The sequence below is a fragment of the Protopterus annectens genome, chromosome 5.part0 (genome assembly GCF_019279795.1).
Source record: "Protopterus annectens isolate FY-2018-M chromosome 5.part0, PAN1.0, whole genome shotgun sequence".
NCBI classification, from domain to species: Eukaryota; Metazoa; Chordata; order Ceratodontiformes; family Protopteridae; genus Protopterus; species Protopterus annectens.
The window spans coordinates 394,771,626-394,790,920 of record NC_056735.1 but is presented as its reverse complement, the minus strand read 5'-3'; positions in this window follow the sequence as shown (position 1 = coordinate 394,790,920).

Here is a 19,295-nt window from a genome sequence, read left to right as displayed (position 1 = left end):
TATACATTTCATGGCATTGAGCTTGAGCCCTTGGCTCTGACACCAAGCATCTATATCTGTAAGGCCCTTTTGTAGAGTATCCACATCATATGGGGATTCAGTAATGGCTCCCAGTTTACAGTCATCTGTGAACTTTGTTAGCCAGAGTCCCTTAGTGTTGGCCTGTACTTCAGAGAAGTAGATGCCAAACAAGAAAAGTCCCAGGACTGAACCTGAGGTACTCCACTGTTCACTTGTTTGGAACTGGATTTGGAGTCAGCTACTTTTACAGTGAGGGTTCTGTCAGTAAGCCAGTTGGCAACCCATCGAGTGACGTAGGGATTAATGCCCAGCTTAGTAAGTTTATCTATGATTCCAGAGTGGGGGATGGTGTCAAAGGCCTTGGCGAGGTCCAGATAGGCTGTGCGGACTGCCTTACCCTCGTTCACAGCTCTGGAGACCGATTCAAAGACGTCAATCAGGTTCAGGAGACAAAATCGACATCCCTGAGTTGCACACAATAGCATGCATGTGTTGTAGCAGACGGCATGCACCTTACACAATTATAGTGGTGGTTAGCATATATATATGTATTGCACCATTTGTGTTAGTAGCCTATGCCCCACACCTGCAACACAATGCATGCACTTTGCACCATTGCACCACACTGCCATGGTGTGTGCAACATACACCACATGTTAACAGACCATCACTGACTTTTGTACATCTGCCACTGATGCTTTGTGTTGGCCACCACCCCTATGTGTGAGGACATGAGCAGAAGAGTATGTCAACTGAATACTATGTTTGCCTTAGCCTTAGCTTGCATATCTCCCCCAAAGCAGTGCATGTCTGTTCAACATTATTCCACCTACCCCTGAGCTGAGTCTACAGACATTCTGCATGTGGCTGTAGACACATGTTTGACATAGCTGTCCCTACTTTGCAACGGTGCCTCAGACCAACACAGGTTTACAGTACACTGGCCTGATGTGTGGTGTATGACCTTGCCAGTCACATGTAATATGACATGTCTTCTGCTGATGTGTTGAATGACATGCATACATGTGTAACACAATGGTGCCCTTTCCAATCTACAGTATGGTAATGGTGTCCCAATGCAGGGACGTGTTATACTAACATGGGCCTTCTGCTGACGCAGTGTTGTCTGTCCGCCCTACAAATATGCAGTGACATACTGCACATTGAGCTGATGTGCATAGCCATTGCCAGCATCATGTGGCTTCACAATTGCTATACAGTGTGAGTTACTGACACAGTTCATAGCCATGACTATGTTCACATACAATACATATCTAATGTAGAATGTGACCCATGTTACTGAGGTGTATACACACTAAACCCTAATGTGGAATGTGTGACACAAGTCACAGAAGGGTATACAGATGACACCCCTGCACATCTGCAACTATATTACTGATGCCTGGCAACTATGCCCACACATGGCTAACTTAGCAGTACTATATGCCCACATGTCATCTGTGTACCTCACACACATGAGGAGCAGGCATGACAGTGATGTCTGACACCAGCAAGGTGAATGTTCTGTATCTGGCCTGATGTGGTTGTATGTGTATGTTGTGCAACACATGTATGTATTTGGATACTGTATAGGTGAATGCTGTCATGCCGTGACACACTCAAGATGTTCAAGACATGTTATGTGGTGGTTTCATGTTATGCCTACACAAGCTGTGCGCAGGCCTGTATGATGTTTAGTGTTTCACATCTGCAATATCACCATTACACAAAGACCATAGTTGCATTGTGTCGAGCCAATGTACAACAGGGTGTACACACATGTACATCACTTCGACTGTGTGAGTTGCTTCATGTCTCTGGCCATCCTCCATGGCCATGAGTACACATGTTCTGTCCAATGGTTTCACATGTCAGTGTTATCCCATATGACATACATCCATAGATGTCATATGCTCCACTGAGGACAGGGTTATGCAGACAAAGGGTGGTATGTATGGGATGTGAGGCATCATGTTTTGCAGGATACTTGAGCAGTATTGCAGTCAGCCCACTACATGTCATGGACATGTCAGATAGCACATGTCATTGTGTGACATTCATAGCAAGGGTAAAATCCACAAAGGTGTATCCTGTGGGCCGGTCATACTCCAGCTCCAACACATTTAGAGCATGTGCACACATATGCTTTCTGTACAGTACTGTTTGTATTCCCAGCATATGTAATGCTGATAAGTAGTACCTGTCCCTACAGTGAAACACACCTCCTCCATTGTATTCACAGTTGTCCACACTTCTGACAATGACAGTTTGGAAGGTTTAGTGTAGGTGTTTCATATAGTCTTCAATTGTTTCACATGGGTAACCACTGTGATGCTTTGCAGGTCTGACCAATGTTTATTAAACAGGACCACCATACATTATGTGTACGTGTGTTATGGCAGATAGCATGCAATTAATATGATCTGTGCATTATCAAGCTTGGTAAATAATAACAATCTCACCTGACACAAGCTGCTGTCACTGCAAAATGCCAGGGGTACCTAAACAGGAGTGTCCCAGCAGTAAGATCATTATCCACACCTGTGTGATAGCTACAGGGTGCAATGTCCATGTTAGCACATAAGCCAGTACAATACACTATACTATGGAGTATGCACATCTGTGCATACATAGAGTAGCAGACTATAGTATGTGCCATGTGTGCATACATGACTTGCATATGATGTTACATGACATATTGTACAGTAACACATGTACTATGTGAAATATAGTTGTGTTATATGTGCAGTACTGACTTACCAGGCAACTCCAGGCTCGGTGGTTGAGAGCCACCCACCTTCACAATATCAACTAAAGCTTGTGGATGGAGGTCTGCAGGTGTCCCCAGGTTGGCCAGTAGCTCCTCGGTATGTGTGAGTGGGGGCTGGGTGAGGGGCCCCATCCCTGTTCCACCTCGTTCCCTGGTGACTGCATTAGCACGCTGTTTTGCCCATCATATGAGGTCAGTGCAGTGTCGGCGCACCTGCTGATAGGTGCGATTGTGACCGCCAACATCATTTACCCTCCTGTGGAGTTCCGCCCACAGGGAATCCCACTGCTGTGCATCCTGTGGAACATGGCTGAAGAGTGTTGTATGGTTGTCGAGGAGGTATGGAATGAGGACCTCTTCCTCCAAGCAGGTGCATGCTGGCAGCCTGCTACATGGCATACCTGGAAGACATGATGGAGACAGGTCACAGTAACTCACAGAGAAGTACAGAAGTACAGCTGAACATACATGTGTATCACATTTATTAAGATTACAAATATGTCTTTGCAAATGTACATGACACTAACACCACTGAAATGTTTTAAGTCACACACATTTGACACTTACTGGTGATGTGATGTTATCGCCATATATGTGTGTGTCATGTGATAACATTGCTCATACTCCATGTGGATGTTGTCTTGACGTGGCCATGTCTGTTTGCCTGCACTGGTGTCTTTACCTATCAGCACATGCCTGGATGTGTTCACATTAATGCAATTGACTTTAATGCTGTGTATATGTCACATATATAGTCATACGTAGCCATTAGGGACATTACCTGTGATCCTGCAGACTTGCAAGCATGTATGTGTTTTGCCATATACATCTTCATGGGACTGTACAGCTGTGTAGCATCCTGCCATGTATTGCCTGTGTTGCACATGTGTAACACATGGGACAATAGCTAGCCTGATGGTATTTTCAGGGTTGGATATCAACTATAGCATGTATGGTCATAGTGAACTAGTAGGCTATATGCCCTGGGCCATTTATGAGCCTAGGCAACAGACAGGTAAGTTTCAGTGGCCTGTTCAAGCAGTGCCACAGAACTGATACACATGGTTACTGATATATTTGTCATGCGGTCATCACACCATGTCACAGAGAGGGGCGATGTGCAGCTTCACTGGACAGGGATGCATAGTATGGCAAGAGTATGTTAAGTGTATGGGACAGATATCTGTCAGGCATGTTGTGATCCTTGTATTAGAAAGGTGGATGTCCATGAAGTATGTGTTTATTTGGGATCAGGATGTGTTAAGTGTAGCATGTCCAACATCTCTGGGTTGGACATGGCTTTATTCAGGGTAGGCTGCATGCTACATAGTGGAGCTAGGGATTGGGAAGGGCAGTGTAGGCCATCTACACATGGGCAATAACCCTTTAAGGAAATATGTGATCTATTATGGGTCACTTGAGTGTTGAGTATGGCTGAACAATTATCTCTATATTCATGGATGGCACCCTATCATGATTAGGGGTGCCACGTATGACTACCTGACTAGTGTGGTGAAGTAAGTATCAAAGGAAAGACTACTGTCCAGCTGCATCCCATACACACACAGTTACCATTATGTTGACCGTTGCCTAGGTGGTAGTTTATTGGTACAGGGTTTTTGACATAGGGGATGACAATGCAATACGTAGCTGTCAGATTGTGGCCATACATCACAGACCACACATCTGACACTCAAAGGCCCTTCTGTATGTTGAACGCAGCACACATTGAGTCAACTATTGCTCCTAGTTCATAGTCATTTGCTAACATCAATAGGCAGATGTCTTCTGTGTTAGTCTGTGTGGTATAGATAACAAAGAGGGGGAGTACCACGAATGAACCCTGTATTACTGTGGCTGGCACTGGTTTGATGTGCGTGTATTAGTCAGACACCTTCTGTAGTGTTGGTTCTGCTAGCAGTCCAGTTGCCAACCACTCCTGTGACATAGGAATATACACCTAGTTTACTGAGTGTAGCTGGAACACAGTATGGTTGATGGTGTCCTACGACCTGGCAAGGTCATGATATGCAGTGTGAATCAACCCTACTATCATCTACATCTGTACTGAGTACATCAAATATGTTGATCACGGTTCATGGCCTTACAGACCAGACTCAGCAGGGTAGTTGTGCACTATTTCCCATTATCAATGGTGTCTCCCCCTTTGTGGGGCGTGATAACTGTTGCTGTGCACCATTCAGTGTGTACACAGCCTGACATGAAGCTATGATTGAACACGATGTGTATGTGGATAGCTGATTGTTCTTACATTTGTGTATGATACACCTTGGGATGTTGACAGGTCCCATGAAAGCTGTATGTATGGTTTTAGAGAGTGCAGCTTGTAACTGCATAGATCTTATTACAGGTGCCCTGTAGTGTACATGGATATATAACTAAGTGTACCTGTTTGGGGGGAGGTGGGAGTGGGTTTAGGTTCTCCCAGACCCTATCTAGATGAACAGGTGCTATTTCTGTAGGTGCAGTACTTCCCATGCCATAGTGCTGTGCAGCACGGCAGGTCTTATCATTGCCATTATGATTAATGACACAGCTATAGAATGCTCTGTGCTTGGCCTCATAATATGTGGCTGATTAGTTTCACAATAGCTTTGTGTGGGTTTATATGGTGTATCTGCATCTTACTGAAGCTGACCAGAGATCACCTACACTCATGTGTGTTCACTCTTGCAACAGTTACTATCTTCTGTGGTACAGTTTAAAGCAAGGTACCACCAGTTTGCCTTCTTGTTTGCCTTTGGTTGACTCTTGGTTCTGTTTCAATGGCACAATCACTGCACATATGTTACTGCTTAAGGTTCATTTGTGTAGGATTCAGCATTTGCACATGCATTGTCCATTTGCATGGGTGCCATGACAGTCACCACTTTGCTCTTAGGAAACATAATATTGGCATTGGAGAATGACTATGTGTGGAATACTGTTATACCTGTTTGTGTGACTACTGTGATCCAGGTAACTGGGGTTGATGGAATCCAACATGCATTGAGCGCAGGTGTTGGTACATGAAGAGTCTTCCCAGTTCATAATGGAATAGTTGAAAGTAGCCATTATTATGGTTTTCTGTCCTAGACCTAATCTTCCCCATTACAGCACATTATGACAGTTGGGAAATCCATGGCATGGTGGGTGATCTGTCGCAAGGTGCAATTTGAATTCCACTTTGGCACAAAGGTAGTTGCTCACCATAATGCATCTGAAGTTATGCAAGTGCAACTAGCGTGGGGGTGTACATATCCTTAAGGAATATGGACACACCTGTGGCCCTGTGTTCCAATAAAGGATAATGGGCAAGAGGTGAGGTATGTGTTATAACATGGTCATGCAGGTGTGCTCTCCGGAACATTGAAACATGTCTCAGCCACTGCACAGATATGTTCTCCATGTTAGGGATTGACATATGTGTGTCCATATAGTGTTTCTGACATGTATCATTGTGTAGCGAGACCCGCAGTTTATTGCTTGTCTGTCCCTGTAACAGCAGTGGACCTTCACTTGAACTGTGCATGATGAAGGCACTATAGGGGAAGCATGAGCCCTAGGCAGTATCCAGATTCCCAGGGGTCACAGGTGCGGGCCCTGTCTGGCAAAGCATCATGGTCTGTCAACCATGTTATCCCAGGCAGACACATACTGGATACCCTTTGACTTGCACCACTACATTAGACAATTGTGGAATACAATCCTTTTGTCCCTGTACTGCAGTATCATTCTGGCCAATGGCAGAATGCTACCCAGGCCTTGGGACATACCTGCATGGACTACAAGACCTGACAGTACCTACATGTGTTTCCATGCAGTCCAGGCAAATGCATCACAGGTCCTGCACAACAACATGGAATATGCCAGAGCCATGTGTATAGCTCAAAAGGTGGTCTGAGTGTATGGGTATGCGGCTAATCATTGCAGACAGGCAGCTGACAGTGTGTATGCCCTCATATAGGTTGGTGTGTAACATAGTGCTAGAGTTTGCTTTCACAAATGAGTACTGTTGGGCATGTTTCTGGCCATGTGTTCTGAGGTGTGGCACAATTATGCAACCTATGTCATACAGTTTGTGTATTTCATTGTCTGTCTCTTCCAGCTTGGGAGGTCACTTGTTTGGCCAGATACTTAGAATCGTCTGTGAATGTGTATGATTTCTGGTAGTGTGTGTGGGTGTCTTTTCTGTGTTCTGGTAAGGGTATGTGTTGGTTGTGATGATGAGATGCATGTGTTAACCTACACCTTATGACTGTCCAGTCCAGTCATGGCTGTAGACTGGGCTGCCTTCCGGCTTATCCCTGTAGCTGCATCCCAAACAATGTGTGGGGTGTGGTGTTAGGTGGGTTTGGCGGTGTACATGGCATAGAGATTACATTCCCCAGGATGGCCACATACACAAAACTGACATTAGTAAACACCAGTAGCTGACTAGTGGACATGCCCATATGAGAATTCAGTACTACAAGTAATAAATACTGCATTTAGTTTACTTATTGCTTATGAAGATGTTTTAGACAGTAACGCTCACATGTAAATATTTGTGTTATGGACGTGACAACACTGGCTATTACGGAAACATTTTAGCTACCTTTAGCAGCAATCCTCCTCTGAGGAGTACATCACATCCTGTTAGTTGATTACAGATGATGCAAGTGCTACAGGTCTGTTTCCTTCCCTGGGTATATACTCACATATCCACCAGGACCATGAGCTCTGTTGGGCACAGACACCAACTCTCCAAACAAAGTCATATATCAATAGACTCGGATGCCACTATCAACATGATCAGGATAAAATCAGATAGTGTAAGCCATCACCTATGAACTGGCTATTACACGTGGGCAGCAGTCTCCTACATCTTACACTCCTACTGCAGATGTTACACTGGAGTTAAAGATGATATGCAACCTGTTTTATTGCCAGTACTGTGCACTACCTTACATACAGTATGTGCAAGCGGCTGTTAGGTTGGCAGTGAGAGGTTAGGCTACACAAACCTGGTAGTTCAACCAGCGTGTCTCTACTCCCAATATCCACTCTATGTAGGTGTGCACATAGCTATTTGACCCAGCCCTGTAACAAGGGTCACTACACATTTTCATAACATGTACACATGCACAGCTGTTATTGCTTGCAAACAATACTAGAGAGGTGGATATTACATGTGTTATGTGCATGGAGAGTTACCTAGCTCTTCCAATTATCTTTGCTATCATGCTGCTAAACTGTCAGATGAAAACAAATGATGTGTATCCTGTTATTGAGTATTGTAATTGCCAACAGACATAACTACTGTTTGCATAACATAACAGAACTGCTATGTAGAATGGAATACAGATCTGCCTAAAATACTGTACATTACACAGTTATTGGCACAATATCCCACAATGCAAACCATATTTGCACAGTAAGCCCACCTTTGACATGTTCAAGTTACTTATACACCCATACATATGTCTACTGTTACAATATATCGACATATACTATCCCCTGTTATAGCACATACTTGTTGGACCAATCCTGACACTGACAGTGGCTGGAAGCAAACTGATGAGTTCCTAGCCCATATCATCCCTTGTGGTGTATGAGGAGTTTGGAAATACGAAAAAAAGCAGCAGAGCACGACCCAGGAACACTGATTTAATGAGAAAAATGTTGTAAGCACAAAACACGCTTTCGGTGAGCCCAGTGTCTCACCTTCTTCAGACAAAATTACAAGCCAACTAGCTAACACTTTATATCATCAGTACTCAATCAATTTTAATTAAATTAGTACTCCTTATCTAATTAAATAAATCTAATTCTGAATGCAACAGTTTTTAAAAGGATCTCAAAAAGCCAAATGCAGTGCTGCTATCAGTTGAGGCAGGAGACTCACGTAAACATAAAAGAGAGCAATCCAAATCCAAGTGTGTGACCCTCCAGTGGCAATGAAACGAAAAGCAGAGATTCAAAGGAACTTCAAATAAGATGCATTCATAAAAAATAATAAAGTTTATTCCAATGAGTGAGCGCTTTCGCCAAAGGCTTCTTCAGACTCTTAAAACAATGAATAAAACTGTTTGAATCATTTTTAAACCATCCTTAAGCTTCCTATTGGACATTACAAATTGATATGTCACATGTTATCTTGTCTTAAAGGAACAGATACTCAAAAAGTTAACATAGTTAAATGCAACAATATTTAGAAGGAATACTTCCAAATATACAATTAATGATCAGAATGTCCATGCAAATAAGTAAAAATATGCATATACCCTGATACATTCTAAAAATAAAAGCAGCATTGTGCTTGGTCCTATATCATTCTACAATCATTAAAAACTGTTGCTACATTCATTAAAAACCCTGAACATTCTCTCTCCTCATGGTGTTAAAAACATTAAAATCCTTAGATAAACAGCAAGTTTTATCGCGTTTCAATATCTAGCATCTCTACTAAGATAGTGGTGTGTCGAATGCAACTTTGCATATATCAGGGTACAACACTAATATAACGAGAACTCTGTACTAAGAATGTAAGCGTACCTTTACCACAAAACAACATACCGCATGTGATGTATTTCCGATGTGCCTCATCAAGGAGTCAGACCTCATCATATCGGTGAAAGGCTGTTGTCCAAGATTAAGAATTCTACAAATAGGAACCTCTTAGATTCCACGTAAAACAAACTGTTTACAAGTTGTAAAGTGCCGTGTGCTATAGGAACTCTGAATGCAATTGAGTACAACATAACTTCATGCTATGGTAACTCAAGGTGCGGTGAGCACGTTCTAAGCATCTAAGTACTGAACAACAGAAACAATGTTTAAATTTCTAAGAAAAAGGTGAGCCTATATTAGGTGCTGTCCTGTGCCTAAAATAGACAGTATTTGTAAGCACGATTATGCCCTAGAAGCATATATTGATCACAAAGTGTCACTATTTAAAACAATGAAACGTGTACATATTAATGAGTACACTTATTAAAGTGTTCGCTGAACATGGCAGAGATGGCATTAACTAATACAAAATAAAAAGATAAAACAGATAAATAGTGGAATGCTAGGCGTAACACATAAAAATTGACACAATAAAGCTTGAAATTAGCACAAAGCACACATATAATAATACCTAAGTATAAAGCTCCATAGATGATAGGGTCCCTAACTAGTAAAAAGCAACTACTTCCATGTACATCGTTGGTGCTAAATATAACAACATTCTAAGTTAAAAGGTCAAATGAAAAATAAGAAGAGATAAACAATCCGCAACAATACTAAGCCTGTACCTAATGATAAAACAAAACTATCTATTGATGTATGGGGTACCTAGCTCAGTCGTAAAATAAATTCCAGCTACAGTGAACAAATATATAGACGTATATGCATGCTTGTATATACATGTGTATATATTTACACACATGCATGTGTAAACTATGCCCAATAACCACTAATATATTTAGGTGGTGAAAGGAGGGATGAAAAACATACTAGTATGTGAGGTATGGGCTCAGAAGTAAGGCTAAAACAAGAAAGCGAGCGTATCCAAAGGTCCATCAGTTCCTGGGATTTGATACTAAGAACACATCTACTTGTGGCTATAAAGCTCAGAACATTAATACTATGAAAATAATTATATTCAGTCTACAAGGACTGATTCTTACACTGATTTACTATAAAAGTGACATCAATACGTAGTTTTAAAATTACCTTACTACTCTATTTAGGTAATAGTAGGTTAAGTCATCTTCGTAGTCTTCTACTTCTTAAAAATGGTTTGAGTTGCACTTTATCATTAAGCCCTGGTGACCTATCAGACCTTAGTCTGATAATCCAACGTGTCTCCTGTTCTAAGGTTTTGTTGATTAGATCACCACCTCTAAAACCCACGCTGACTTGTTCAATAACACAAAATTTAAAATTATGATTGGTGCCTGCTGTTGTATTGTGTCTAGCTAGGGCATTGGTCTCAGTACCTATCCTAATGTGGTAAATATGTTCCCTAACTCTTTCCTTAAGTGATCTATTGGTTTTGCCAATGTAATAGCTTTTGCAGGTTATACAGGTGGCCATGTATACCACATTCTTACTTTCACAGTTCGTGTTAGTTCTGAAGTTATATGCGTGGCGTAACAGGATGCTCAAAAGTGGTATCTTTATTAATGTAGATGCATTGATTACAATGACCGCAGGGTACTGTGTTTCTATCATTTATTGGTCTACTTTTCCCGGATGTTTGGGTCTACATAAAATGCTTCTTAAATTCTGATGATTCTTGTAGGTTATACGTGGTGTTGGTCCTACTACCTCATTGACATCCCTATCGGATTTCAGTATTCCCCAGTGTCTATCCAGGGTTTTTCACCTCCAAGTTCATTTTACTGAAAGTGAGGTTGGTTCTAATTTCAGTTTTAAAGGCTTGGACTCTTCATACTACCTTCATGTGCCATAAAGTAAGGTTTAGCAGTACTCGTTCTTAGACGCTCCACAGTTCTGACCATTTCTAATATTTCATTTTCTTTATAGCCCCTTTCTAGAAATCTATCCTTCATGTCCTCTATTCCTTTCTCATAGAACTCTTGTTGTGGGTTCAACCTTGATACTCTCATGAATTGTCCTTTAAGGACATTTTGGAATACATGTACAGGATGCATACTGTTTCTGTGTAGTATGTTGTTTCTTTGGCAGGCTTTCCTATGAATGGTTGTATTAATAAGGCCATTGGACATCCTGAATACTTCCACATCCAAAAATGGTATAGTTTCATCTGAAAAATTCATGGTGAATTTTAAAAATCCGTAGTGTTATCCAAATAAGAAACGAAATTCTTTAAAGAGGGTTCATCACCCAACCAAATAAGGAAGAGGTCATCTACAAAGCGGCAATACATACCAACAAATTCATTGAAAAGTGGATGGTCATATAAGTGAACATCTTCCCACCTAGCCATCACTAGGTTGGCGTAACTATTAGCACAAGATGTGCCCATAGCTACGCCATCCTTCTGTAAGAATATGGATTCTTGAAAAGCAAAAGCGTTGTTAGTCAAGACAGTCTCAAGTAACAGAGTTATAAGATCAACTTTTTATCTGAAAAGTCGGAATGTATCTTCAAATATTCTGTTAACATTCTTATTCCTGTGTCATTAGGAATTACAGTGAATAAACTGACTACGTCTAGTGTCACAAAAAAGTAATGTTGCTGTTCACCTAAAGGTCGAGTATGAGAGTATAAATCTAAGAGAAACTGTTTGCTATCTTTCAAAATATTCCTATTGTCATTGACTAAAGGTCTTAATACACTTTCCAAGTAAATAGATAAGGGTTCAGTGACCCAACCTTGCCCTGCAACAATGGGTCTAAGTGGTGGATCTACGGTGTTCTTATGGACTTTGGGAAGTCCCTGTATAATCGGGATGATGGGGTTGTTCACCTTAAAGTACTCATAGAGTTGTTGAGTTATGTCCAGAGACATAACTAAGTCATCAAGGTATTATAAACACTGAACACCATATCTATTAAATTGTCCTTAGTTAGTATGGAGTAAGTATTGCTGTCATTTAACATTTGAAACATTTTGTTAGTGTAGTATATATCATCCATGATGACCACGGGGCCACCTTTATCAGCTGGTCTTATTATTATAGAGCTATCATCTTTGAGTGAATACAATGCTTGTCTCTGCTTATAGTTTAAATTGCGTCCATGTCTTGAAGGTGTTTTCTCCTGATAGCATTTGTATATGTCATCTTCCACTACATTGCCAAACACTTCAATTGTTGGGTGAAGTTGAGGCACGTAAGTGCTGTTAGGACGGTGCTTATTCTTAACTGAATTGTCATCAAACTGTCCAAACTCTAGCCTTAGTTGTAAATTACGAATGAACATTTTGGTTTCTATAATAGTGTCCACTAAGTCACTGTTCTTAGTGGGAATAAAACTTAGTCCTTTATTTAGGACTTGTTTCTCATACTCATTTAAAACCCTGCCGGAAAGGTTCATGATCAATGATTCTGCCTCCCCCACATTTTCTTTATCGTGGGGCCTACTTGTTCCTGCTCGTCTAACGATCCTTTCCTCTTCTGTCTCCCCCTGCTGGTTGACCTTCTTTTGTCCAAAAAATGATTTTGTGCTATGGGGAGGGGGGCAGGTAATATATTTGTATTCACAATAACACTATTTGTTTTGGTCTTACCACTGCTGCACCTGACCTCTGTACATCCGTAATGCAGCCTATCAGACCTTCACCTACAACAGTACTGTTAACTCTCCCATTTCCTTGTGTCCTGTTAGGGCTTACATTGTCCGTTCTAGATTATTGTTTGCTGTGACTGGTTGATCAGATTCTGTGGTTACACTGGTACCTAAAATGTCAGTGATATCACTCTGCTTATTGTTTAAATCAATTCTATTAAATGATCTACTTTCTGAAGTATCACTGCGTGGATGTCTATCAGGATTGATTATAGGTGTGCTCAGTGTGGCATTCACAAAATTGTTACCTGTTCTACCTGGAGGCCTCGTGAGGCATTTGAGCCCTGACTATAGTGTAAATTTGGATTCATTTCCTAGGCCAGGTGAATACATTATTGTTCTTAAAATCTCTTACATCCCTGGTAATCTTAGCTTTCTTTTGGTCTAGCAACCGTTTCTCTAAAAACAAAACATCTTCAATTACTTTCCCTAATTTTCCCATGCACATCTCATTGTTAGCATATTTACTTTCAAAGTCTTTAAACAAGTTATTTACAGTCAATCTCAGTCTCTCCTCTTCAGGCAGATGAAACTCAATTAAGAGTTTCATATAACTAAAACTCAACTCCATGTTGAGTTGCTGCCAGCGATATAGTAAGTCTGGTAATGAGGTACCAGATGTAGGCATCTTCAGTACGCGTAGGCCGCGAGGTATAATCCGTTTGTTCAAACAACTTTCAAAATAATGTCTTTGAACTTGTAGTTTAACCAATTTGCTAAAACCAAACTCTAAATCTTGTAAGTCTTTACTAGAATCCAAAGTACTCACTTCAGTTAGAGTTACTGTCCCTCCATCAACAACTGGATTAAAATCCAATAATGAATTGATACTTCCAGATACACAAGTCTTAAATCTGTCAAGGACATTAGAAGTATGTTCCAGAACGCGTGGTACATATGGTAGTTCAATGTTTATGCTGCTTTCGTTCGCCATCCTTACTTCCTGCAGCACTGACCAAATAAATAATACAACTCAAAAAGCCAAATGCAGTGCTGCTATCAGTTGAGGCAGGAGACTCACGTAAACATAAAAGAGAGCAATCCAAATCCAAGTGTGTGACCCTCCAGTGGCAATGAAACGAAAAGCAGAGATTCAAAGGAACTTCAAATAAGATGCATTCATAAAAAATAATAAAGTTTATTCCAATGAGTGAGCGCTTTTGCCAAAGGCTTCTTCAGACTCTTAAAACAATGAATAAAACTGTTTGAATCATTTTAAACCATCCTTAAGCTTCCTATTGGACATTACAAATTGATATGTCACATGTTATCTTGTCTTAAAGGAACAGATACTCAAAAAGTTAACATAGTTAAATGCAACAATATTTAGAAGGAATACTTCCAAATATACAATTAATGATCAGAATGTCCATGCAAATAAGTAAAAATATGCATATACCTGATACATTCTAAAAATAAAAGGAGCATTGTGCTTGGTCCTATATCATTCTACAATCATTAAAAACTGTTGCTACATTCATTAAAACCCTGAACATTCTCTCTCCTCATGGTGTTAAAAACATTAAAATCCTTAGATAAACAGCAAGTTTTATCGCGTTTCAATATCTAGCATCTCTACTAAGATAGTGGTGTGTCGAATGCAACTTTGCATATATCAGGTTAAAAACTAATATAGCGAGAACTCTGTACTAAAATGTAAGCGTACCTTTACCACAAAACAACATAGCGAATGTAATGTATTTGCGATGTGCCTCATCAAGGAGTCAGACCTCATCATATCGGTGAAAGGCTGTTGTCCAAGATTAAAAATTCACAAATAGGAACCTCTTAGATTCCACGTAAAACAAACTGTTTACAAGTTGTAAAGTGCAGTGTGCTATAGGAACTCTGAATGCAATTGAGTACAACATAACTTCATGCTATGGTAACTCAAGGTGCGGTGAGCACGTTCTAAGCATCTAAGTACTGAACAACAGAAACAATGTTTAAATTTCTAAGAAAAAGGTGAGCCTATATTAGGTGCTGTCCTGTGCCTAAAATAGACAGTATTTGTAAGCGATTATGCCTAGAAGCATATATTGATCACAAAGTGTCACTATTTAAAACAATGAAGCGTGTACATATTAATGAGTACACTTATTAAAGTGTTAAGCTGAACATGGCAGAGATGGCATTAACTAATACAAAATAAAAAGATAAAACAGATAAATAGTGGAATGCTAGTAACACATAAAATTGACACAATAAAGCTTGAAATTAGCACAAAGCACATATAATAATACCTAAGTATAAAGCTCCATAGATGATAGGGTCCTAACTAGTAAAAGCAACTACTTCCATGTACATCGTTGGTGCTAAATATAACAACATTCTAAGTTAAAGGTCAAATGAAAATAAGAGAGATAAACAATCATAACAATACTAAGCCTGTACCTAATGATAAAACAAAACTATCTATTGATGCATGGGGTACCTAGCTCAGTCGTAAAATAAATTCCAGCTACAGTGAACAAATATATGCGACTGAGCTGGGTATCCATACATCAATAGATAGTTTTGTTTTATCATTAGTACAGGCTTAGTATTGTTATGATTGTTTATCTCTTCTTATTTTCATTTGACCTTTTAACTTAGAATGTTGTTATATTTAGCACCAACGATGTACATGGAAGTAGTTGCTTTTTACTAGTTAGGACCCTATCATCTATGGAGCTTTATACTTAGGTATTATATGTGTGTGCTTTGTGCTAATTTCAAGCTTTATTGTGTCAATTTTATGTGTTACGCTAGCATTCCACTATTTATCTGTTTTTATCTTTTATTTTGTATTAGTTAATGCCATCTCTGCCATGTTCAGCACACTTTAATAAGTGTACTCATTAATATGTACACGCTTCATTGTTTTAAATAGTGACACTTTGTGATCAATATATGCTTCTAGGCATAATCGTGCTTACACATACTGTCTATTTTAGGCACAGGACAGCACCTAATATAGGCTCACCTTTTCTTAGAAATTTAAACATTGTTTCTGTTGTTCAGTACTTAGATGCTTAGAACGCTCACCGCACCTTGAGTTACCATAGCATGAAGTTATGTTGTACTCAATTGCATTCAGAGTTCCTATAGCACACGGCACTTTACAACTTGTAAACAGTTTGTTTTACGTGGAATCTAAGAGGTTCCTATTTGTGAATTTTTAATCTTGGACAACAGCCTTCACCGATATGATGAGGTCTGACTCTTGATGAGGCACATCGAAATACATTACATTCGCTATGTTGTTTTGTGGTAAAGGTACGCTACATTTTAGTACAGAGTTCTCGCTATATTAGTTTTTAACCTGATATATGCAAAGTTGCATTCGACACACCACTATCTTAGTAGAGATGCTAGATATTGAAACGCGATAAAACTTGCTGTTTATCTAAGGATTTTAATGTTTTTAACACCATGAGGAGAGAGAATGTTCAGGGTTTTTAATGAATGTAGCAACAGTTTTTTAATGATTGTAGAATGATATAGGACCAAGCACAATGCTCCTTTTATTTTTTAGAATGTATCAGGGTATATGCATATTTTTTACTTATTTGCATGGACATTCTGATCATTAATTGTATATTTGGAAGTATTCCTTCTAAATATTGTTGCATTTAACTATGTTAACTTACTGTTGGGGGATGGAATACTGGAAAGTACTGTTGGGGGATGGAATACTTCCATCTGGTACCCTGAGAGTTCCTAGCACTTTTAACCCCCCACTACATGACACACTACGTCTGTTTGAAAAGATGTGTGAATATGATTTACGGGCTCTTAAGGTGAACAAACCTTCCTATAAGCGGCACTATAATATTATTAGAGATGAAAGAGAGTTTTTAGTGTTGTTAAAAAATTGTAACATAAGAGTAATGAAGCCGGATAAAGGGGGTGGTTTGGTTTTTATGGATAATGTTGTGTATGTTCAGAAAATGGTTACACTACTAAATACTGTTAGCTACCAAACTGTGAGTATTAATGAAGTTAACACTGCTTATGGGAAAATTAGAGGTATGATTGAGGAGGATTTATTTTTGGAAAGAGTTATAGATACTGACCTGTATCAATACTTAAATGTCTTAGCCCCTAGGCTACCGGTCTTGTTTGGCATTCCAAAAACGCATAAAAGTTTAGTACAACCCCCTTTCCGTCCTATTGTGGATGGGCGTGGTTCTATTACTGTTGCATGTGCTAAATATGTTGACAGTATTTTAAGACCTTTAATCAAACAAGAATCTCAGATTTGTAAAGATTCTTGGAGTTTTCTCCAAGAAATCAGAAAGATTCCCTTTGATGTTAATTCCTGGTTTTTGACTATTGACATTAAGGATTTGTACACTGTCATACCACAAGAATTGGGCATTCAATGGATACGTGAATTCCTTTTAGATAAAAAAATAGATGATAACACGACATATTTAGTTGAGACACTATTAGAAATAGTCTTAAATAACAACTTTATGTCTTTTGACAACAAAATTTATCTTCAAAAATCAGGAGTGGCCATGGGGTCGCCCTGTGGAGGGAGTTTCGCCAATGGAGTGCTGGCATACTGAGAGAGGAACTTTCTGTTCACTGACGCTGGTTTTAGGAACAATGTCACCTGGTACACAAGGTACCAGGATGACATGTTTCTTATTTGGAAAGGGTCCCCCTCTGAGGTGCCTAAATTTTTAGACACTATCACAAGTACGACATCCTTTTTGGAGTTCACTTATAATTTGCAGAAATCCAAGATTAATTATTTAGATATTTTGATTATTAAGGATGAGATCAATTTAAGATACAAGAGCCTTATTTATCGAAAGCCCACCTACTCTAATGCATTTCTGCATTTTACGAGTTCTCACCCTAGTTACCTGAAGAAGGCAGTAGTTAAAGGCCAGATGGTAAGAGCAGCCAGAATGATTTCTGAGTTGGATGACTTTTTGCTAGAATGTGAACATCTGAGCGAAATGTTTGCAAATAGAGGTTATCCGGCATCTTTGCTTTTTGATATCAGAACAGAAGTAGTAAACAAAAGAAAATCAGGGTTTTATAAACCTATTCTTTCTTTTGATGTTAACATTCTGGAAACTGCTCCCTCTATTTTACCTAGACCAGGGGCTGACAACAACAACCAGTCTAGTTCTGGAATGAGATTTCTTTGTACCTTCTCAGTGGATCACTTTGAAATTAGGAAGGTGCTCAATAAATATTGGGCCTTGATTACTGAGGATAGTTACTTGTCCCACAAGTTAGGTGAGGTTCCTAAATTAACTTTTAGAAGAGGGCGGAATGTAAAATCTTTGTTAGAGTTTAAACCACAACCCTCAAGTCAACGGCTTTCAGGAATGATTAAGTGTGGGGCTTGTAACCAATGTAAACATATCCTCACTGACCCAAAAGTCAGGATTAGGAACGAAGAATACAAAATATTAGGAAAACATAGTTGTGATACTTCTGGAGTGGTCTATTTAGCCTTATGTCAAAAATGCACTGCATTTTACATAGGGAAAACAGAAAGAAAGCTTAAACAGCGCATTTATGAACACATTTATGCTATAGCTAGGCAAGATTTAAATAATGCTCTTGCAAGGCATATTCATAACTATTCTGGACACTCCTTTAAGTTTACAGTTTTGGGTAGAATTCTGGTGGACAACAAAGTTGGCCCTTGGCAAATTCATTTGGAAATAAATGAATTAGTTTGGCAGTTACGTACATGTGCATATACTCATCCAGGCTTAAATGAATTTGTATCTATTGCCTGTGTTCTAAAATTATTATCCACTAAACGGTAGTAGTTTAATTTGCAGCATGTTGGCTTTTTGTACAAATTGATGCATATACCCCCATATATAAAAACATGGCAACAAGTTTTGTTCTTTGTTTTAAACGAATTAGGTTTATTAACCTAAAGGATGAAGGTTGTTTGTTTTGGGATTATGTAATTATTTCTTTTAGATGGTTTTAAATTTGGTATGATGTTGTTATTATGATATTAACATATAATGTTTTTAAACACTTCTCAGTTATTAATTAAAGTGTATTTTATACAATATTTATATTTTTATACACATATACTGCTATATTTATATGTGTATATTAGTTTGTTTTTGATGCAGGTACACACACACACACACACACATATATATATATGTATATGTAAATGAATTGAATTGTTAAATTTATCAGTTTTATTTACTGTTTGCTAAAATTATTTATATATATTTTTATATTTATTGTGTGTGTGCATCAAATAGATTCAAATAGATTAA